The following is a 23,297-nucleotide window of genomic DNA, read 5'->3' as shown; positions in this document are numbered from 1 at the left end:
TGTCTGCTGGAGAGCTTGACGTCGGGCCACACCAGACTCCACACCAGTTGCAGAGGCAAGAGCCCGCACAGCTGTGCCACCTGTTCCCACGACTGCACCGTGACTAACTCCCGTGATCCATCCCTTTTCTCCAGCTCGCCTGTGGTTCTACTGCTCCGGTTGAATCCTGATAGATATTCTGCCCTTGGGCAGTTGACATTCTAGACAGACAATAAATAGCTTTACTACATAAGCAAATCGTGAAGTATGTTTCAGAGGGAAAGGTGTGATGGAAAGAAAATTAGAGAACGAGTTGGGGGCGTCTAGGGTACCCTTGGGAGTGGATGTGTGGAAACAGGTGCTATGGGAAATAGGGCAGTTGTGATGTGCCTTACTGAGAAGGTAAGATCTGAGGGACCAGCCAGACGAAAACGCCAAGGTCAGAGGGACCACAGGACACACTGCTAGAGGCAGGAGGTTGCCCGGAGCATCCCTGGAGCTTCCAGGAGGTCAGTGTGACTGCAAGGAAGGGGCAGAGGAGTATCAGGCACTGGGGGGGTCTGGTTTGTGCAGCAGGGGTTGGCGAACATGGACCTGTGGGCCACGTCCAACCGCCTGCCTGCTTTTGTGCATCAAGTCTTACTGGCACGCAGCTATGCTTGTCCATTTCCACGTCATCCGTGGATGCTTTCTGGCTACCGCTGCGACCTGAAAAGTTGTGACAGAGACTGTATGGCCTGAACAGGCGGAAATATTCACTCCAAAAGTTTGCTGATCCCTGATCTAGAGGCGCAGAGGTTTTGCCTTTTACTCTGAATGAAACAGCCATCTCAGGGCTTTGGGTGGAGGAGAGCCATACTCGGACTAACCTTATACAAGAATTATTCCTACTGCTGTGTTGAGAGCAGATTGCAGGGTGCAAGGGTAGAAGCGGGGAGACCCTTCGGGAAGCTATGGCAACCATCCAAGCAGGGGATGATGGTGGCTTGGACCAGAGCAGCAGCAGCAGGAGGGAGCAGAGCTGGTTGGATTCGGGTTATTTTTTGAAGGTTGAGCCAAGCTGACAGACTGGATTTGGGGTGTGAGAAAAATGAGTGAACATATACATAGTTACAACGCATCTTAAGTGCTGGTATAAAGGATTCCTTAGAGGTACCTCAGGGACCACAGGATGGGAACGGTGCCAATCTCTCTGTCCAGCTGCAGCAGTACTGTTTGTCTGTTTTATGTATTGGACTTTCTACTAGAACAAAGATTGTTTACAATCTTGGCTACACGTTAGAATCACCCGGGCCTTTTTATAAGGTCTGATGCCTGGGTCGCCCCGACCCCCAAATTCTTACTTAATTAGTTTGGGTTTTGACCTGAGAACACCAGGATTCATAAAAGATCCCCTGATGATCCTTTTATCAACCGAAGTTGAGAACCACTGCTCTGATATTTTCTTTGAACAAACTTTCTATGTTTTTCTTTTTTTTTTTGCATTTAGAAATTGTTTTCAATTTCTTTTCAATTTTTATTGGAGTATAGTTGAAATGAACTTATTTACAAAACAGAAACTTGCAGATCTCGAAATCAAATCTGTGCCTTTTGAATGATTGAAAAGGGTTGGTTTGAGATCTAGAAGGATGTGGTGGAATTCATCTTTTTTTCCTTTTATCTTCCTGCACTCTTTGAAGCAATTTCTTCTCCCCTTTGTTCTTAGCCTTGGTAGTAGTAACGCCTGTCCCCTCACCATTAAGGGGAACTTCCTGGATCTCTTCTCTCCTTTCCCTGGTGCAGTCAGATGGCAGCTGAGCCCAACCGGTTGGACACACGGATGATTGCAGGTGCAGGTGACGTTACAGCAATGGCCAACATGCTGCCGTCGTCCTGAATAGGATTTCCCAACATGCATTGGTTGCTGCGTCCTGCTCCCAGCTTTCTGGTCCTCAGCGCCCTGATTCTTTCTGTCCGTCCCCAAGCCTGGTGCCCCTGCTTCCTCTTGGTTCTGTCAGTCTCCTTTGCCCTGCCCTGTATCATGGCAATAAATTCCCTATTGCTTAAGTTAACTTTAGCTGGTAACCAAGAACACTCCTGATACACAATGCCTGGGTGGCATCCTTCACTCTATTTGTATCATGACATTATTCCGGTCTATTCATTGTGATTTCTTGGAGAATCACAAGAAAAGAGCAAACAACAGGAATAACAATCTATGGAACGATGCTTATTCGATAAGGAACAGACAGATATGAGTTGGGGCCAGATCCTTTGGAGATTATAACAATCATTTGTAAAACGAGCATAGCTATCAATAATAACAACAACTTCTTAACCATTTACTTCTTGAAATACGAAAATTGGGTTTAATATTTCGACAGATGCCAAGTCTTTGTTTAAAATGCAATATAGGTAAAATCTTCAAACTGGTGAATTAACAAGACCTCAATCTTGGGCCATGTGTCTGATACCCAAAGGAAGAAGGATTTGTGTCAGTTTGTGTCCTGTAGGAAGCAGACCAAGATGGAATTAGGAGTACAAGAGATTTAGTGTAGGAAATGCTTGTGATAGATAAAGAGGAGCGGTCATAGAAGCAGCTAGAGGGGAACCTCAGACCAGGCTGCAAGTCTGGCACCTGTGAACGGAGAGCGGCCAGGAAGGAGGATCCTAGGAAAAGCTCAGGTTGCAATGCAGCTCTGAGAAAGTCTAGATCAGGCTGATGGAGAGCTCCAGAGCAAAGGTGGCCAGTTAGAGGAGTCCCGCATTGGCCCTAGTAGACTGCGGAGCTCAGGCATTAGCTGGGAGCAGCCTGGGCAGAGTGGTCTCCATATGAATGTTGGGGCAGATCTCAAAGATGCAGCAGCTGTAGGTGGTCAGCTGTGTTCCTTGCCCCAAGTTCTTTCCTGAAAGATTTGAGCAGTGCCCTTCCATAGAGGTCACAGAGGGCCACAGGAGGCAAGGGAAGAGGAGCTTTTCTTTCTTTCTTTCCTTTTCTTTCTTTCTTTCCTTTTCTTTCTTTCCTTCCTTCCTTTCTTTCTTTCTCCCTTCCTTCTTTCCTTCCTTCCTTCCTTTCTTTCTCTCTTTTTCTTTCTTTCTCCCTTCCTTCCTTCCTTTCTCTTTCTTTCTTTCTTTCTCCCTTCCTTCCTTCCTTTCTTTCTTTCTTTCATTTTCTTTCTTCCTTCCTTCCTTTCTTTCTTTCTTTCATTTTCTTTCTTTCTTCCTTCCTTCCTTCCTTTCTTTCTTTCTTTCATTTTCTTTCTTTCTTCCTTCCTTCCTTCCTTCCTTCCTTCCTTCCTCTCCCTCTCTTTCTCTCCCTTCCTTCCTTCCTTCCTTCCTTTTACCCTCGGCAGTGAAAACACAGAGTCCTAACCATTGGACCACCAGGGAATCCCCAAAGGAGGAAAATCTTATCTTTCAAAATTCAGGGTCAAATTCTCCCACCTGCCCTGATCTTTATTCAAGACTACATAGGGCGTGAGAACTGCATATATGACGGGAGGGGTTATAACTATGAGTTTTCTCTTTGCTTTAGCAAGAAGTCTTTCAAACCCTTGTTTGAGGAAGATGAGTCATTTTGAAAAACTGGTGCAATTCCTTCCCTGTAGGGAGGGGTCAGAGGTGGGCTGCTGAAGAGGAGAGGCATTATTCTTCTAAGAATGGGACCCCTGGGAAAGGGTATAGATCCCATCTCTTCTTTCCTGCTCAAGGTATGTTCTTTCTGTTTCCTCCTCTCTCCTGTGCCATCTACTGCTCCTTCTTTACCAAATCATTTCTATCCCTATAAGCGTGCTCTTAAAAATTTCCCTTTGTCCCGAATTCTTCTTCAGTCACCCTCCTATTATTCTGCATCTATTCAAGACCAAGCACACCAGCTTTCTCTTGTTCTTTTACACCCATTCATTCTTCACTTTATCTGGCTCCAGTCTTACTGTCCCTTAGAAATGGCACTTGTCAAGGGCACCAGAGACTTCCATGGAGCAAACTTAATGACCATTTCTTTGTTCTTGCCTATGTGACCGCTAGCACCTACACGGCTGAGACCCCTTCTTTTTGAAACACATACCTTTCTTGGTTTCCCATCTCTCGGTATTTTCCCTGTCTCTCTGGCTACTCCCCCTCGGTGTCCTTATTTGACTCTCCCTCCTCAACCAATTCTAAACTTTGGACTTTGTCTGGTTTAGGTCTGAGCTGAATACTCGTTTTTTTTTTTCTTTCCCCCTCTCTCTCCAGTGTTTCCTGGTCAGGGTGCTTTGACCATTTTGGGTGGGAAATTCTTTGCTGTGTGGTATGTTCTTGGCATTGAAGGCCTTTTAATGGCCCTGGTCTCCAGGCACCTAAATTCCATTTAGAGTTTGAGTTTTTCATCAGTTCCCCAGAAGCAGACCCTGAAAAGAGGAATCTGTGCAAGGGGGTTATTAGGAAAGAGCTCCCAGAAGAATCGGAAAGAGTATGAGGGGAAACAAGGCAGAGAAGGAGGGACATTGAGACAGAGGGATATTTCAGGCCAAGTTCCAGCCTCAGACAGATCCCCAGAGAAGCTCTGGGTGTAAATTATACCTCAAGGTTGTCCTGGCTTTGAAGCAGGAGATAGATGGGCTCCAGGTTAGACATTTACAGCTGGTCTTCTGTTTACATTTCACGGGGCAGGAAAAAGTGGGCTTCAGGCCGGACACTTACAACTAGCCTCCTGTTTGCATTTCCTGAAACAGGAGAAAGGTGGGCTTCAGGTTAGGCACTTAACATCAGCCTCCTGTTTGCACTCCGAAATGGAAGCAATGACAGAGACAGGGTAAATAGCCAAGCTTTGTCTCTTGCGGATGTATTAAGATAACTGTCATAGCAAGAACAAAGAGGGACAAAACCTTGTTTGAATGAAGTATCAAGGGATCTCCACGCTCCTCTGCCCCTTGGGGCAAGGGAGACATTACGCATGCACAGAAAGGCTCCTTGAGGGTCAAAAGTCAGGGGACAATGCCAGGCCATAATGAGTCGTGCTTCTCCCAGACGCCTTAACGGCAGGATCCGGGTGTGAGGTGGAGAGGTGCCTGCGCACCTATGGGGAGGGTCCTGACACTAATTAGCCAGGAGGGACAAAGCAAGATGATTGGCCAGAAGGGAAACAAAAACCCGGAAGACTGCCCCCTTATGAAGGACTTAAACTTCCCAAAGGCACGACTCTCTCTCTGAGTTTGCCCGTGTGTCTTTCCGCATGTACTTTGCTTTTCCAATAAACATTTTACTTTTCTCTTTACCTTCTGCCTCCTTGCCTGAATTCATTCCTGACAAGGCAGGCAAGGACTGGGGACCCAGGCCCTAGACTCTGGCCCCTGTGGTCTAGCGGCTACGACTCGCGGCCCGGGAACTGAGATCTTGCTTCCAGCTACTGCTCGCTGCTGCTTGCTGTTGCGTGCGTCCGAAATCAGCTTGAGACAGGGAACTGGGTTTTCATATCCCTCCTTACATAAGTCATTGCCTAAGGACTGCTCTGTGTGTGTGTGTGTTGGGGACCAGGGTGTTTGGCGTGAGTGGGTCCGATATAAACTCCAAAGCACTTTCACCTCTCCGTGTTTGCAGCAATGCAGGTTAGCAGCTCAAAAGAAATCACTGAAGAAAGTTGCAGGTAGGAGCCCTTAGCAGCAAACAACTCAGAGCTGGGGGGTGGATGCTCAGAGCTGGTAAGGATGATTCCGGGGGACCCGGGAGGAGCACAAGACAGAATGCGTTACCGTTTTCTGTAATGGGCGTGTGGATGGAACAGGGTGGGTAGAGGCTGAGTGTACAAAGGAGGAGAGGGGCGAGTGCATCCCACTCATGACACTGGTTCCTTGAAGGTCTGTTTTCTGGAAAGTTCTCAGGTGAGTGGCTATGAGAAGACAACTATGAGAGTTACAATGTGAGTTCCTAAGAGCTGTGTTGGCAGAAGCCTGCATCTAGCCTCCTGGTCCAGGAATCACTCTCAGGGATCAGCTAACCATTGTTTGCACTCAGGGACCAGGCCTCCAGATGCCCTTCACTGCACTTGGCTGGTCTCCTCCCATTTCCCCCCAGGCCTCTCACAAACATGACCCCTTGTGGAGGGAAGTGCAGGTCTTCTACCCACTGTGAGCAATGAATAGGAGTGTCTGTTTTGCTATGTCTTTCAGATTGAGGTATTTTGTTTGTTTATTTATTTTAAAGATTTTTTTTTTGATGTGGACCATTTTTAAAGTCATTATTGAATTTGTGACAATCCTGCTCCGGTTTTACGTTTTTGGTTTTATGGTCACAAGGCGTGTGGGATCTCAGCTCCCCGACCATGGATTGAACCCGCACCCCCTGCCTTGGAAGGCGAAGTCTTAACTACTGGACCACCAGGGAAGTCCCCAGATTGAGGTTTTATAATTAAAAAACGACGAACTGGATAACTTAAAAATGGAAAGAGGAAACTTTTCTGTTAAAAGTTAAGAAACTGTTTAGTAAACCATTATACTTGTAAGCCGTACAAGAGTACGTGTAAGTACACCACAAGCTGGGAAGAGAGGAAGCTGGATGCTTCATTATGTGGATATATTTTGAAAAGCAGACAGAGGAGACTATTCACCTTCGACTCTAACACCCGAAGGCATCTGATTGTAACGTTTTGATTTACTTCTTTAGGATATTTTTCCATCTATATTTTTTCATATAATGCTTTTCCCTTCGAACGTCATAATAGAAGCCTTTGCATAGGCTATAGGATCCTCTTGGAAAACAGTATTTGAAATTGCTGCATAACGTGCCTGTTGAGCTTTACTCAACATTTTTGCAACTGTTGGATAGTGAAGGTTTTCATGCTTTTGTTTTATAAATACCACTGCAATGAACAATATCACAGAGGTCTTTGTGTGTGTGTGTGTGTGTGTGTGTGTGTGTGTGTGTGTTGTGGACCACTTTCCAAAATACCTCAGGGCTTGTTGTGGTTTTACAGTAATGAAAATAAAAACAAAAATAAACTAATGGGAGCTAATTAAACTTAAAAGCTTTTGCATGGCAAAGGAAACCATAAACAAGATGAAAAGACCACCCTCGGAATGGGAGAAAATATTTGCAAACGAATCAACGGGCAAAGGATTAATCTCCAAAATATACAAGCAGCTCATGGAGCTCAATATCAAAAAAACAAACTACCCAATCAGAAAATGGGTGGAAGACCTAAACAGACATTTCTCCAAAGAAGACATACAGATGGCCAAGAGGCACATGGAAAGATGCTCAACATCACTAATTATTAGAGAAATGCAGATCAAAACTACAATGAGGTATCACTTCACACCAGTCAGAATGGCCATCAACAAAAAATCTACAAACAATAAATGCTGGAGAGGGTGTGGAGAAAAGGGAACCCTCTTGCACTGTTGGTGGGAATGTGAATTGATACAGCCACTATGGAGAACAGTATGGAGGTTCCTTAAAAAACTAAAAATGGAACTACCATATAACCCAGCAATCCTACTACTGGGCATATACCCCAAGAAAACCACAATTCAAAAAGACACATGCACCCCAATGTTCATTGTGGGATGAAAAATGTCTCATTTTGGGGGGTAGTTTTCAATGTAACAGTAGATAAGTAATCTAAAGCTCTTGATATATTCAAGGTGCCTGTTCAAAAGGTTATACAAATTTGTTCACTCATCAGAAAATAGATAAGAATGGCTGTTTTAGTGTAATCTTGAGGAGGTTTTCTTTTTTTAAAATTTATTTTATTATTTTTAATCGAAGTACAGTAGATTTACAATGTTGTGTTAGTTTCAGGTGTACAGCAAAGTGATTCAGTTATACATACATATATACCAGTTTTTTTCAGATTCTTTTCCCTTATAGATTATTACAATGTATTAAGTGTAGTTCCCTGTGCTATACAGTAGGTCCTTGTTGGTTATCTATTTTATATATGATATTGTTTATATGTGGAATCTAAAAAAATGAACTTATGTACAAAACAGAAATAGACCCTCAGACATAGAAAACAAACTTACGGTTACCAAAGGGGAAAGCCAGGGAGGGGAGGGATGAATTAGGAGTTTGGGTTTAATATATACATACTGCTATATTTGAAACAGGTTTTCTTGAACAGGTCCAAGGACTATTCATTTGTAACCTTAAGATGATGATTATTATTATTTTTTACGGTACACGGGCCTCTCACTGTTGTGGCCTCTCCCGTTGCGGAGTACAGGCTCAGCGGCCATGGCTCACCGGCCCAGCCGCTCCGCGGCATGTGGGATCTTCCTGGGCCGGGGCACGAACCCGCGTTCCCTGCATCGGCAGGCGGACTCTCAACCACTGCGCCACCAGGGAAGCCCTTCAACTGTACTTTAATAATAAAAAAAAAGAAGGTGGCAGAGAGCGTCGTACTAAAATGATCAAGGAACGGTGGGGAGTGAAGAGTAAGCCCGTAGGTACTGCAGCAAGGGGATTAGAGAGTGGTATATTAGGATGATGCAGCTCTCAGTGGGAGTCAGAAGTCTTTCGGAAGAGGCAATCAGGTCCAGAAGTGGTAAAAAAAAAACAGGAAGGGCCTCTCCACTTCAGGCCCCATGATATGCAGGATTTAGGAGGAAAATAGTCCTCACTTGAGAGAGTTGTGTGGAAAGAGTCATAGCGGGACAGCCAGGCTTTGTCAGAACAAGAAAGTGAAGGAACTCCTAAAAACATAGGATCTGAGGATTTGGCTGGTAACAGACTGTGAGTTCCAGGGGATACAATGGAAGAGTCTGAGTGATGGAAAAGGAGTAGGCTACTGGGTGTGAATACAAGATGCGCTAAACCATGCAGGGGTGAGAGCCCTGGGACCCAGAGATAAGGAAACTGGGGCTAAGAGAGGTTAAATGACTTAGCTAAGTCACTTAGTTGATATGAAACATCATTTATCTCTATTCTCAAGAATAGGAACTAGCATGAAATCTCCTAGGAGGCACTTAGCAAATGTTTGTTGAATGACTAAATCTACTTATCTCTATGAACAAGTACAGTCATCCAAAGGATTCAGGGAAGAAGAAAACCCTTTATATCAGTTAATTCAACATTTCAGTAAAAATGGGGGTCTTTGAGCCTCAATCACTGTCTCCCTGCCCACAGCTTCTGCCTGGGCAATTCATTTTGCTTGAATTGTATGAGGTTATCAGAGGGCTAGTAGCGTCATCAGCTCACTGAACACAGAAAAATGGAACTGTGGAAATAAGTAATTTCTAAATGTATGGGTGAGTTAATTTCTAAGACAGGATGGATACGAATATGTTCGCTGCCTTTAAAATCACATTTAAATACCCTAGACATGAGAATACAGGTACACTTTTGGACCTTCTGGTTATATTATGTAGTTCATGAATCATCTTAGTCAACTTTTCTGGAAAACAAAGAAGAAGGTGGTTTTGCTCCTCAACCTTTTGATAGTTACGTGTTAACTGACAACAGCCTCACTAATCTGGTTACAGTGATCTCAGCAGTTTTCCAAAGTCTTGGAGTCGGAGAAGTATTTGTAAGCTTTTCCTTGTTACGTAAGTCATACACATAAAAAAAAAATCATTGTCATATCAAAATAGAGTCATCCCTTAAACAAAAACCAAAATCTCCATTTTTCTCTACACTCTTTTGATAAATTAAAAATGGGGGGAGGGGTTCTTATATTAAAACATCGATGAAGCCTTGAACAAAATTTAATGTTCGTAGGTTTTCAAAGAGTCTCATATATGAGAATATGTACGGTACAATCAACTACCTTCTGATTTCTCTGTTTTCAAAAGCTCATCCACTGCTTTTCCTCATTATTTTGAGTTTGCAGAGCACTTTAACTGCTTTGTAGCGCTTCTGTGAGTGAAATTGGAGAGCAGTGCTGTCCAATCACGGAAGCCTAAAGTGTGCTGTGCTATTGTCACACCAAGAGCACATGCTTAGCTGCCAATCGGACATGATGGGGTATATATGAAACAGAGCGGGACCCTATGGCCCTCCTCCCCATGTCCTCAGCCTGCCTTTTGTCTGTGGAAAACTTTAGCTAAAGAATAAGTTTACTCAGAGAAGTGAGAAAATGCAGAAACAAAGGACAACAGTCAAACAAGACAAAAAAGCAATACTTTAGTCATTAAGCAAAGTCAAGGACCTCTAGTTCCTCTTCAAGGGCTATAGATAATATTCTGAGCCCTACCCTGTGAGCTGTCTTGTAGATTCTGAAACCTCCATCAGGTGGAAGAATTTTATTACATGATGACCAGACTGTAGCCATGACATAAGCTGCCACATTTCTGAAAATTTACCTCAATGAATTGGAAACAAACCGACTCTGGAACTGAAGATTAAATGTATTTAAAACAATCAAGAGGACCCTGATCAGACCACCACATGACCAATTGCAAGATGCCCGTCAGAGCTGCCTGTGCTGTTTCTGCACGTAGCCCGCTCCCTCCATCTATGGAAGCTGTTGCCCACTGATTGTCAGTTGGGGGGGGGGCGTTGGCCTTTGGACAGGAGTCCACCCTCCCCCCTGGTTGCTGGCCTCCAAAATAAAGCAAACTTTCCTTTCCACCAGCCTTGCCTCTTTATTGGCTTTTGAGTGGTGAGCAGCCAGACCCTCACTTTCGGTAACGTATGCATGGAGTAGCAGAAAGTATAGCATGGAAGGAAAAACACTACTGAATAGAAGAACAACTTATGATACTTATAAGCATTAACACTTTAATCTAAAACTCCTGGAAAACAATGAAATAATCTGTCCCCTGAACTTACTCTTACACAAAGTGTTGGTCAGGGGACTTCCGGAGGGGTCTTTTGTTTGTATGGATTTTTCTGGTTTTAAGTACATAAATGAAATCCTCTAAGTTTGACTTCCTACACTATATGATTTTCATTTGAAATGTACAAGTTCAAAGGTCATGAGAGCTTATGATGTTATATGTAGAGTCCACGAAAGCATTGTTAGTTGACTTACTCTTAGTATTTTACAATATATTTTATATAAATGTATTCATTTTCAAATATAAACATTTTTATCTAAATATATTGTAAATGCACCAATGCCACATCTTCACTCTAGTTCAGGAAGATGGTAGGCCCACGGGTTTGTATTTGCTCACTCGAACAAGCCACCTCTAGCTCTTCTTGGAAAGAGGCATACATACATAAACAAACACATGAGCAAAGAAATAAATGCTAGTTTAAAACAAAATTGGCATTTGACCATGTTCTGACATCACAACAAAACTGGCGTTATTTTCCTCAGGGTTTCTTTTTATGTGTATCAGTGACTCATGAAAATTACAAGATACTCTGCAGAATGGCCATCATCAAAAAGTCTACAAACAAGAAATGCTGGAGAGGGTGTGGAGAAAAGGGAACCCTCTTACACTGTTGGTGGGAATGCAAATTGATACAGCTACTATGGAGAACAGTACAGAACTTCCTCAAAAAAACTAAAAATAGACTTACTGTATGATCCAGCAATCCTACTCCTGGGCATATATCCAGACAAAACTATAATTCAAAAAGATATATGCACACCAATGTTCACTGCAGTACTATTCACAATAGCCAAGACATGGAAAGAACCTAGATGCCCATCAACAGAGGAAAGGATAAAGAAGATATGGTACATATATAAATGGAATATTACTCAGCCATAAAAAAGAACCAGATAATGCCATTTGCAGCAACATGGATGGACCTAGAGATTATCATACTGAGTAAAGTAAGTCAGAGAAAGACAAATACCTTATGATATCACTTACATGTGGAACGTAAGATACAACACAAATGAATCTATTTATGAAACAGAAACAGAATCACAGACCTAGAGAACAGACTGGTGGTTGCCAAGGTGGTGGGAGGTGGGGGAATGATGGATTGGGAGTTTGGGATTAGCAGATGCAAACTATTATGTATAGGATGGATAAACAACAAGGTCTTACTGTATAGCACAGAGAACTATATTCAATATCCTGTGATAAACCATAATGGAAAATAATATTTTAAAAAAGAATGTATATATATGTATAACTGTATCACTTTGCTGTACAGCAGAAATTAACACAACATTGTGAAGCAACTATACTTCAATAAAAAATTACGAGACTCTCAAATTTATAAAAATTAGGAAAAATGTGATTCTTCCTTGCTCTCAAGTCCCCTCAAATTCGATTTTAGAAATAAGTTTACTTGGCTATGTTTATTTCTGATATCATAGAAGAGTTTGATTTCATAATGTATAACACCTGCCTTTGGCAGAAACACTGATCCTTTTTAAGCTATGAGAGGAGAGAATTTTTTCCAGGCAATCCCCTCTGAATATGTCTTTAACCCCTCCATCCCAGAAAAAGTTCACTGCCATTGTCATTCACTAGTGCAGGACTCATTCTGGGTCTTCCTTCAGCGTTGGCTTAGAGCATGTCCCTGCTTCCCTCCTGTGACCCAAACACCTGCACACCTGCATCCACACCTTCCCACCTGCATCCACACCTGCACACCCACATCCTTCCCCTCTGGTGTCCGGCTCGGGCTTAGCAGCTACCCCAGTTCTTTGTGTAGCCCTTCCCGAGATGTCCACTGCTCAGCACTGGTGCTGGACCTGGCGCCTGGCACCTGACCTCCCTCCTGGTGGGCCTGCTGTGCCCCGGTCCTCACTCATCCAGGTGTGGGAAACAGACATCTGCAGAAGCTGTTCCTCCATTCATGATAATTTACGAAACAGAGCCAAAAGTTGCCAGGCATTGCCACATCTCATGAGTGCCTTTCACATAATCATACACTTTAAGATGATATTTAAAGAGACAAATCCTGTGTTTAAAAAATTAGCTAACAGCATAATGCTTTCTTTTTTATTTTTAAATTTTTATTTTATTTTTATTTATACAGGTGGTTCTTATTAGTTATCTATTTTATACATATTAGTGTATATATGTCAATCCCAATCTCCCAATTCTCACAGCACTACCACCACTGCCACCACCCTGCTTACCCCCTTGGTATCCATACGTTTGTTCTCTACATCTGTGGCTCTATTTCTGCCTTGCAAACTGGTTCACCTGTACCATTTTTCTAGATTTCACATATATGCGTTAATATACAGTATTTGTTTTTCTCTTTCTGACTTACTTCACTCTGTATGACAGTCTCTAAGTCCATCCACGTCTCTACCAGTGACCCAATTGCCTTCCTTTTTATGGCTGAGTTATATTCCACTGTATATATGTACCACATCTACTTTATCCATTCATCTGTCGATGGGCATTTAGGTTGCTTCCATGACCTGGCTATTGTAAATAGTGCTGCAATGAACATTGGGGTGCATGTGTCTTTTTGAATTATGGTTTTCTCTGGGTATATGTGTAGTACTTGGATTGCTGGGTCATATGGTAACTCTATTTTTAGTTTTTTAAGGAACCTGCATACTGTTCTCCATAGTGGCTGTATCAATTTACATTCATACCAACAGTGCAAGAGGGATCCCTTTTCTCCACAGCCTCTTCAGCATTTGTTGTTTGTAGATTTTCTGATGATGCCCATTCTAACTGGTGTGAGGTGATACCTCATTGTAGTTTTGATTTGAATTTCTCTAATACTGATGTGGAGCAACTTTTCATGTGCCTCTTGGCCATCTGTATGTCTTCTTTGGAGAAATGTCTGCTTAGGTCTTCTGCCCATTTTTTTGATTGTGTTTGTTTTTTTATTATTGAGTTGCATGGGCTGTTTATATATCTTGGAGATTAATCCTTTGTCTGTTGATTCTTTTGCAAATATTTTCTCCCATTCTGAGGGTTCTTTTCATCTTGTTTATAGTTTCCTTTGCTGTGCAAAAGATTTAAGTTTCATTAGGTCCCGTTTGTTTATTTTTGTTTTTATTTCCATTACTCTAGGAGGTGGGTCAAAAAAGATCTTGCTGTGATTTATGTCAAAGAGTGTTCTTCCTATGTTTTCCACTAAGAGTTTTATAGTGTCTGGTCTTAACATTTAGGTCTTTAATCATTTTGAGTTTATTTTTGTGTATGGTGTTAGGAAGTGTTCTAATTTCATTCTTTCACATGTAGCTGTCCAGTCTTCCCAGCACCATTTATTGAAGAGACTGTCTTTTCTCCATTGTATATCCTTGCCTCATTTGTCAAAGATTAGTTGACCATATGTGTGTGGGTTTATCTCTGGGCTTTCTATCCTGTTCCATTGATCTATATTTCTAGTTTTGTGCAAGTACCATACTGTCTTGATTACTGTAGCTTTGTAGTATAGTCTGAAGTTCGGGAGTCTGATTCCTCCAGCTCCGTTTTATTCCCTTAGAATTGCTTTGGCTATTTGGGGTCTTTGTGTCTCCCTACAAATTTTAAGATTTTTTGTTCTAGTTCTGTAAAAAATGCCATTGGTAATTTGATAGGGATTACAGTGAATCTGTAGATTGCTTTGGGTAGTATAGTCATTTTCAAAATATTGATTCTTCCAATCCAAGAACATGATATATCTCTCCATCTGTTTGTGCCATCTTTAATTTCTTTCATTGGTGTCTTATAGTTTTCTGAGTACAGGTCTTTTACCTCCTTAGGTAAGTTTATTCCTAGGTATTTTATTTTATTTTTTGCAATGGTGAATGGGATTGTTTCCTTAATTTCTCTTTCTGATCTTTTGTTGTTAGTGTATGGGAATGCAAAAGATTTCTGTGCATTAATTTTGTATCCTACAACTTTACCAGATTCATTGATTAGCTCTAGTAGTTTTCTGGTGGCATATTTAAGGTTATCTATGTATAGTGTCATGTTGTCTACAAACAGTGACAGTTTTACTTCTTTTTGGATTCCTTTTATTTCTTTTTCTTCTCTGATTGCCGTGGCTAGCACTTCCAAAACTGTGTTGAATAATAGTGACAAGAGTGGACCTTCTTGTTTTGTTCCTGATCTTAGAGGAAATGCTTTCAGTTTTTCACCATTGAGAATGATGTTTGCTGTGGGTTTGTCATGTATGGTCCTTATTATGTAGGGGTAGGTTCCCTCTATGCCCACTCTCTGAAGAGCTTTTATCATAAATGGGTGTTGAATTTTATCAAAGGCTTTTCCTGCATCTATTGAGATGATCATATGGTTTTTATTCTTTAATTTGTTAATATGGTATATCACATTGACTGATTTGTGTACATTGAAGAATCCTTGCATCCCTGGAATAAATCCCACTTGATCATGGTGTATGATCCTTTTAATGTGCCATTGGATTCTGTTTGCTAGTATTTTGTTGAGGATTTTTGCATCTATATTCATCAGTGATTTTGGTCTGTATTTTTTTTTTTTTTTGTAGTATCTTTGTCTGGTTTTGGTATCAGGGTGATGGTGGCCTCGTGGAATGAGTTTGGGATTGAGTTCCTTCCTCTGCAATTTTTTGGGAAGAGTTTAAGAAGGATGGGTATTAGCTTTTCTCTAAATGAGTGAATGAGGGTAAGGAGCAATAGAAGGCCAGACCCAGCAGCTGATTTCAAATACTAAGGTGTGATATGGCCATCAGACCCTATGATACAGATCATTTTGTCTTCTCTTAAAAATACCCACTTTAGTCTGTGCAGGGTTGGCCCACGCACAGCCCTAGTGTGGGAAAGCAAACTTGCCTGGGTCTCAGTGATGCTCCTTCCCTCCAGCTGGCTAGAGGAACGCTAAGCCAGTGCTTTTCTCCGCAAAACCAATACGTTTATATTTGGTTTGTCATTTATCGACCTCTGAGTAACTTGTTCGAGGTAGAGTGATGGAGTTGAGAGAGGGGTTGTTTTGAGGGAAGTTGGAGGGCTGCCCAGGCAGGCTGTCTCCTGAGTGTCATTGTCCCAGCAGGGCTGCCCTGTCCTAAGTCTGGGTCTTTGCCTTGCACAACATTGATATTTCACTCAGTGTGGAAAGGACTGTATAATCAAACCCACAAGACTGACAAATATGAACCAAGATCCCAAATTATTCATTTACAATGAAAAATATAACTGGGGAGCAGGTGAGAAATTCATATTAGCTGGGGAGTGTCTTCTGACTGCTTTAGGGAAACGTGTAGGAAAGAAGTGTTTAAATCCCAGGATGGATGCAGGACCCAGATGAAGAGAAAGTGATGAGCATCACTGAGCCACGAGACAGATGCTCTACTGCCCTGGTTCCCAAGCTGCCATGCAGCTGTATACTCGTGCTCAGAGGCCCTGGATGGCCCTTTCTCCAGACAAGGCAAAATAAACTGTCAGGTCTCCAATGTCCGCATTAGAATGATAATCCAGGACACCTCGATCTGCAAATTCCTGCAGCCCTAAATTGGTTTGCATTAATTGCTACATTTAGCTAATCTCATCCATGATGTATTAACTCAGTAATTTCATTCTTATAAAATGGTGACATTATTTATAGGTTTTGGGGTGGGGATCTGGGCTTTGCTTCTCACGTTGATAACAGTTTTTGGGGGCTTGGTCCACACTCCCTATAAGTACTAATTGATAATTATCCTTAAGCAGTGCCTTTCAGAACACCAGTCTCCATGCATTAGTGTGTCATAAAATCAGATGAGAGGGTTCTGATCAGTGGCTTAAAATGAAATAAAATAAGAAATATTAGAATTTATGGCACATGGTTAGGTAAATATTGTTTTATATGTACTTTGTGCACTAGGTTGTGATGTAAAACGTTTTTCTGCCTCTAGGTTGTGGTTAAAAAAACTTATAAACCCCTCCCTAGAACTCAGAGCATCATCCTCTGCCTTAGAGAGCAAGACGCTCTTTGTATAGGAAGGTGTTAGAAAATTTATGTACAGAAAACCTTTGCTCAGAAGAGCTCTGTTATTGAGGGGACAGTCTACACTCTGTGACAGAGACCTGCAGAAACGTCCCATATTGACGGTGTGTGATAGGACATAAAAAAGAGGTGCAAGGCATGTCAAGCCAAGTGTGAATGAGAAATCAGCTGACAGGAAAGAGTTTTGGACGCTGGCTGGTCACTGCTTTTCTGTAGCTCAAGTTTCTCCTTTTGCCCTGGGGCTTGGAGTTCCTGACGGTCAGAACAGAGCTGCACTGAATTTATTGAGTTCTGCATGAGACAGGTGATACCTGCTAGATTCAGCCAGTCAAAACGAAAAACGAGATTTTCATATGAAATTTAATTTTCTTAGGAAATTGTTTTCATAAGCACAAAAATGCAGCATATATTTGTGCACTCAAGATAAGTGTTTGGCAAACTCTTTGAGGCGCAAATACATCTTATTTTTTCCTCTGGAGCGCAGTTTATTACATAGCGCTAATGTGTCCATGGACAGGTTCTGCTGAGTATTGCAAATGTCAGACTGCATTATCCATCCATCCATCCATCCATCCATCCATCCATCTCTTCATCCACCTCCATCCATCCATTTGTCTTTCCATGTGTGTCATCTGTCCATCCATCCATTTGTCCATCCATACACGTGTCTGTCCATCAATCCATCCATTTATCTGTCCATGCATGTGTCCATCCATTCATCCATCCACCTTCATCCATCCATTTGTCTGTCCATACGTGTGTCCATCAGTCCATCCATCCATTTTTCCATCCGTATGTGTGTCCATCCATCTGTTTGTCTGTCCATATGTGTGTCCATTTGTCCATCCATCCACTCCTTCCTTGTTGAGTACCTATATACTCTGTGCAAGCGGTTTGCCCTCTTGTTGTGTATTTTCAACATGAGAAAGTCTTAGGTTGGCTGGGAATTTGAAAGTTATTTGATGTAGTTCTTATCAGATGAATGCATCTTCTCTATAGCTGTCCTGGCAGGTGGTAATTGAGGTTTTTGCAATCACAGGAACGCACCCCTCTGACTGAGAAAGTTCTTTCTTGTGTTTCTTTTTCACTAGCTCCCCTCAGAAGCCTCTTGTCTGACTCCCGTACAGATAAGGATTCTGAAGAGCTGCTGTCCACCTACTTCCCCCTTCCAATTCCCGAGCCAGTTCCTCAGCTGGCTAGTTTCTGAGCTAATTTTATTCCAGCCTGATGACATATTAAGATTTGCATCCCCATCAGAGGATGGGATCAAGACCGTGGCTAATGTCAGGCAGGTCTAAGGTGTGTCCCTATCCCAGGCTGCACCTTTCATGTTCCCACTCTGCTGCCCAGCTCTTGTGCCTCTGCTTCTCTCTGGTTTTCCCTTGGGATCGACACCCCAGTCTAAATCTCACCTTGACTGGGGCCCTGACAACCTTCCGGTCCTTTCCCATCTGTCTTTCCCCAGCTATTGGATGGATGGATTCAACCTGAATGGTCCTCCCCATGATGCTGCGATGCCGCTATCTGCTACTGCAGGTGCAACCTTGGGCACTGGTACCATCTGAGACTGAGTCTAAGCTAGCCATGGTCCCCTGAGCATTCTAATCTAGATCCTTGGTTTACTTCTTTGAGTCCAGTCCCAACGCCAGCGGAGTCCAACTCTGGTACCCTCTTCTGGATTTCTCTGCCTAGTCTTATCATGGAAGTTCCAGCCTGCCTCTCCATGAGTCCCTCCAAGGTATGCATATTGGTTCTAATTCTCCATATTGGTTCTAATTCCAGCCCAAGGGGCCACGTCTAAGAGAGCTCTTCTTATATGTGAAGATGTTTACTGTTTCAATTTCCTCTTGCCACCTAACAAACTGCCTCAGCTCAGCACAATAACAGTAACTTCTTTCTGCTAATGATCTTGCAGTCTGGCGAAACTAAGCAGGCAAAAACTCATTTTTGCTCCGTGTGGTGTCAGCCAGGGTAGCTCAGTGAAGTAAGGATCTACATCCGAGTGGCTCACTTACGTGGGCTGGCAGGGAATGCAGTCAGGGTGGCTGACTGGGTGCCTCAGTTCTGCTGCGTGTGGGCCTGTCCTTGTAGCTGCTTGACAGTCCGTCTAACAGGGTGGCTGGGTTCTAAATGGGAGGAAATGGAAGCGGCCAGTCTTCTTAAAGACTGGGCCTGGGAACTTCCCTGGTGGTCCAGTGGTAAAGAATCCGACCTGCAACGCAGGGAACTCGGGTTCCATCCCTGGCCAGGGAACTAAGATCCCACGTGCGGCGGGGCAACTAAGCCCACGCACCACCGCTACTGAGCTCACGCGCCTCAGCTACAGCCCGCGTGCTGCAAACCATAGAGCCCATGTGCCCTGGAACCGGCGCGCCACAACTAGAGAGAAGCCCTCACGCCACAATGAAGAGCCCGCACGCCGCAACAAAAGATCCCACATGCCTCAACGAAGATCCCGCATGCCACAACTAAAACCCAACACAGCCAAAAATTAATAATAAAATAAATCTTAAAAAAAAAAAAAGACGGGGCCTGGAACTGGCACTGTTTCACTCTCCCTGCATTCTCTTGGTCAAAGTTGTCATAGAGTCAGCCCCAGATTCAAGGGGTGGGGGTGGGAAATATAGCTCCCCTTCTTCTTCTTCTTTTTTTTTTTAGAGGAAAATACTAATTTTTTTTTTTTTTTTTTGCGGTACGCGGGCCTCTCACTGTTGTGGCCTCTCCCGTTGCGGAGCACAGGCTCCGGACGCACAGGCTCAGCGGCCATGGCTCATGGGCCCAGCTGCTCCGCGGCATGTGGGATCTTCCCGGAACGGGGCACGAACCCGTGTCCCCTGCATCGGCAGGCGGACTCTCAACCACTGTGCCACCAGGGAAGCCCCTAATACATTTTATTAATACATTTTACATGACTTGTAAACTTCCACTGAAAACAATTTTTGTATACCATAAATAGACAAAATTTGAAAGGAGGTATTTAAAGTGTATAAATATTTCAAAGGATTAATATCTAGAATATATAAAGGAGATTTGAATAAATGAAATAAAGTAAAGGAACCAATAGAAAGTAATGCTTAGAAGGTGTGACTGTAAACTTGGAGAAGAATAAACCCAATAGCGAATAAAGTATATGAAAAGATATGCAACCTTGTAATAAGGGAATTCAAATTAAAAGGAGATAACATTTCAGAACTGTCGGATGTCATATATTTTGATGGTGATGTAATTTTGCATGTTGGCCAACGTATGGAGAAAAAAGGATCAGATGTAATTTTAGTGAGAAGGAGATTTGCAAAACACTTAATCATTATGTAGTACACCTGAAACTCATATATTATATGTCAATAACAACTCAATGAAAAAGAACATTTGTGAGATACTTTACAGTCAGATTTTGCAATGTCTCATTTGAAGATCATTTCAAAATGCTCTATAACCCTAAATTCTATTCCTAAGAATGTGCCCCAGAGAAATTCCTGTGTGTGATAAAGCTTTTACAAAAAGACACACTGGTAGCTCTGTTTCTTGATGGAGGGACTTGACAAAGATCTTGCAGCCACTTGTAACCCACCTCAGATCCCAGAGGTGCATCTTGTCCTGTTGCCTTGCTTCACCCCTCCTCCCAACCCTTCAGGCTTTTCTCAGCTGGAAAGCCCTTGTCCCTTTCCCACTACTTTATATGGCATCAATCCAAGTCTTATCAAGGTGCCAACAGCATTTGCTTGAACAGCTATAATCACAGTCATGCCAGGAGTTGCGATGGGTGTAGTGAGGCTGAGATGACTAAGACACGGACCCTGTCCTTAAGGGAACCATAGATTAGAAAAATACTGTTTTTCCCCCTCCTCTGATCTAGTTTTAATCTCTCCCCCACCAAGTATCCTACCAAGAACATAACGCAGTGTTTTCATATAAGCGTATTATGGGATATAGAACAAGATTTCACCTCCTTTCTATAAAAGCTTACATCGTTCTTGATACAACCCAAGGCCATGTTAACTTCCTTAAAGGTTACATTTCATTGTTAATTGACACTGAACTTACTATTGATTGTGCCTCTAAGTCTTCTTTTCCTAATGTCCTCTTGGTATGGCATGGCACTTGTATCTCATGGTCAGCTGAATTTTCGACTCAATTCAGCTACTTCGAAGCTGTCTTTGTAAAGTTTCACCTTGTTAGAACTAAACTACTGCTTTAGCCTATAAGATAATTTAGATCATCATCTCTTGTCTAACATAGTAATGTTCAGTCAACCCAAAGTTGATGTTTGTGCTCTTAGGTGGTCAGGCAAATAATTGACAAAAATGGTAAATAGACTGAATGTAGAGCCCTGTGACCTGCCACTGGAGATCTTTCTCGGGTGACACAGGAATCACCACTCAGCTCTCCAACTGTTGTGCCCCAGTTGGAAAAAATTCCTTTGGCCCAATAGCGTGTCATGAAAATAACACTTTCAAGGGTTAACTCTATCACTCATCTCTTTAAAAAGTTTATACGAATATCCAGTCAACACCAACAGGGTTATCTCCCTTGAAATGTCATCTATAAGGGTTTCCAAGTAGACCACAGGGCTGTATACTGTCTTGGAATGTCCTCAGGAGGCTCCGTCATTGAGCAGGTAACACAGTAAACATCTCAGAGTCCTTTCTTTCAAATGGAAGAGGGGAAGGCAGAGATAAAAGGAACTCTTCAAACTTCACCTTCTTTCCTTGTGGCTTGTGGTCTCCTCCTCCTCTGCCCCCTCCAAAGCCTCCCTGGCCTCTGCCACCAAATCCACCTGGGCCACCTGTGCCACCACCTCGCCCTCTGCAGCCACCTTCACCCTTAGGCTTGGCTCAGTCCAAAGTAACTTTGTTTCCATCAATTTCACCATCTTCCATGGCCTCCTTGACAGCGTTGGCATCTTCCTCGCTGTTGAGTTCTACAAAACCAAAGCCCTTGGAGGATCCAGTCTCCCGGTCAGTGACTATCCTTGCACGAATACTCCTTTAATGTCTCTTCTGTAGTATCCTCAGACAGACCTTTGACAAACAGAGTTTGGGATGGTTGGCTTCTTGCATTAGGTGATCCCCTGGGTCCTTGCAACTCCAGCCTGATTGCTCTGCCCTCAATTTCCCTTTTATTAAATGAATTTAAGGCTTCTTTAGCATCTTCAAATGAAGCAACTTCTACGGTAGTTCCCAGATCTTGCAACCCAATAGCCCTGTCGGAGAAGGAAAAATGATCAGGAAAATATAACATTTTCTCAGTGAAAATGTATTGTGTCCAAATCAGCCCTACTCCTTTTTCACACTCTTGCCGACTTAAAAATATCATTTCGTATTTTGGTGATTTCTTTTCTCAGAAGTTAGTTTGATTGAGGTACAGTTCACATACAACAAATGACACCCATTTAAAATGTATAATTTGACATATGATATCACTTATATGTGGAATCTAAAATATGATACAAATCAACATATCTATGAAAAAAAGCCAGACACGGATACAGAGAACAGACTTGTGGTTGCCAAGGGGGACGGGAATGGGAGAAGGATGGATCGGGAGGTTGGGATTAGCAGATGCAAACTATTATATATAGAATGGATAAACAACAAGGTCCTACTGTATAACACAAGGAACTATATTCAATATCCTATAATAAACCATAATGGAAAAGAATATGAAAAAGAATATATATATATATATGTATAGCTGAGTCACTTTGCTGTACAGAAGAAATTAACACAACATTGTAAATCAACTATACTTCAATAAAATTAAAAAAATAAAATGTATAATTTGATGCATTTTGACAGGATTATGTATAGACCCTTGAAACCACCACCATAACTGGGACACAGGACATTTCCACCACCTTCCAAGGTTTCCTCATTCCCCTTCTCCTTAACTCTTCCCTTCCATCCCTGGTCAGCGGTCTGAACTCCTTTCTGTCACCATAAGTTACTTGCTTTATCTAGAGCGTGTTACAGATGGAATTATACAGTATGTACTTTTTTTGTGTTTGCCTTCTTTCACTCAACACAATGATTTTGAGGCTTATCCATGTCGCTGCTCTCCCAGGACTGTGTTGCTTTTTACTGCCGAGTGGTATTCTGTTGCAGGGATAGAACACACTTTCTTTCCTCACTTCCTGTTGGTAGACATTTGTTTCTAGTTTTGAGCAATGATGAATATAGCTCTTTTGAATATTCATGTCTGAGTCTTGGTGTGGACATGTGTTTTCATTTCTCTTTGGTATCTAGATGACTTCTCCTTTTTTGGATTTTTGTGTTGCTTTGTTTTCTCACCAGACTCTTCCTACCTAGAGTTAACACCACCATTCTGCGGTTTTGAAAACCTAACTTATGCCCTATTTGGAAACTCCAGCAAAAGTTATCTACCTCTAACCTTCTTGGATATCATGATAGTTCCTCAAAAACTTTCCATTTACAAGTTCTCTCAGTTCTTGGAATATAGTTCCATAAATTAGGGAATTGATTCTAGCAGATTTTGGCATAAATATTACTAAACACTTAATGTGTCAGACTAAGTAGTTTATGTACATTATATGTACATTATCTAATTTCCCACTCACAACCATCTTATAAGAGAGGTACT

General features: G+C 42.3%; 1 pseudogene; it reads left to right on the top strand.

Annotated features, from left to right (window-relative positions):
- The first annotated feature begins 567 nt into the window (after window positions 1-567).
- On the top strand, window positions 568-21,921 carry LOC132424485 (uncharacterized; annotated as a pseudogene).
- The last annotated feature ends 1,376 nt before the right edge of the window (window positions 21,922-23,297 follow it).

The sequence above is a fragment of the Delphinus delphis genome, chromosome 4 (genome assembly GCF_949987515.2).
Source record: "Delphinus delphis chromosome 4, mDelDel1.2, whole genome shotgun sequence".
NCBI lineage: Eukaryota > Metazoa > Chordata > Mammalia > Artiodactyla > Delphinidae > Delphinus > Delphinus delphis.
Note: the sequence above shows the minus strand (reverse complement) of the source record. Positions and strands in the feature narration are given on the sequence as shown.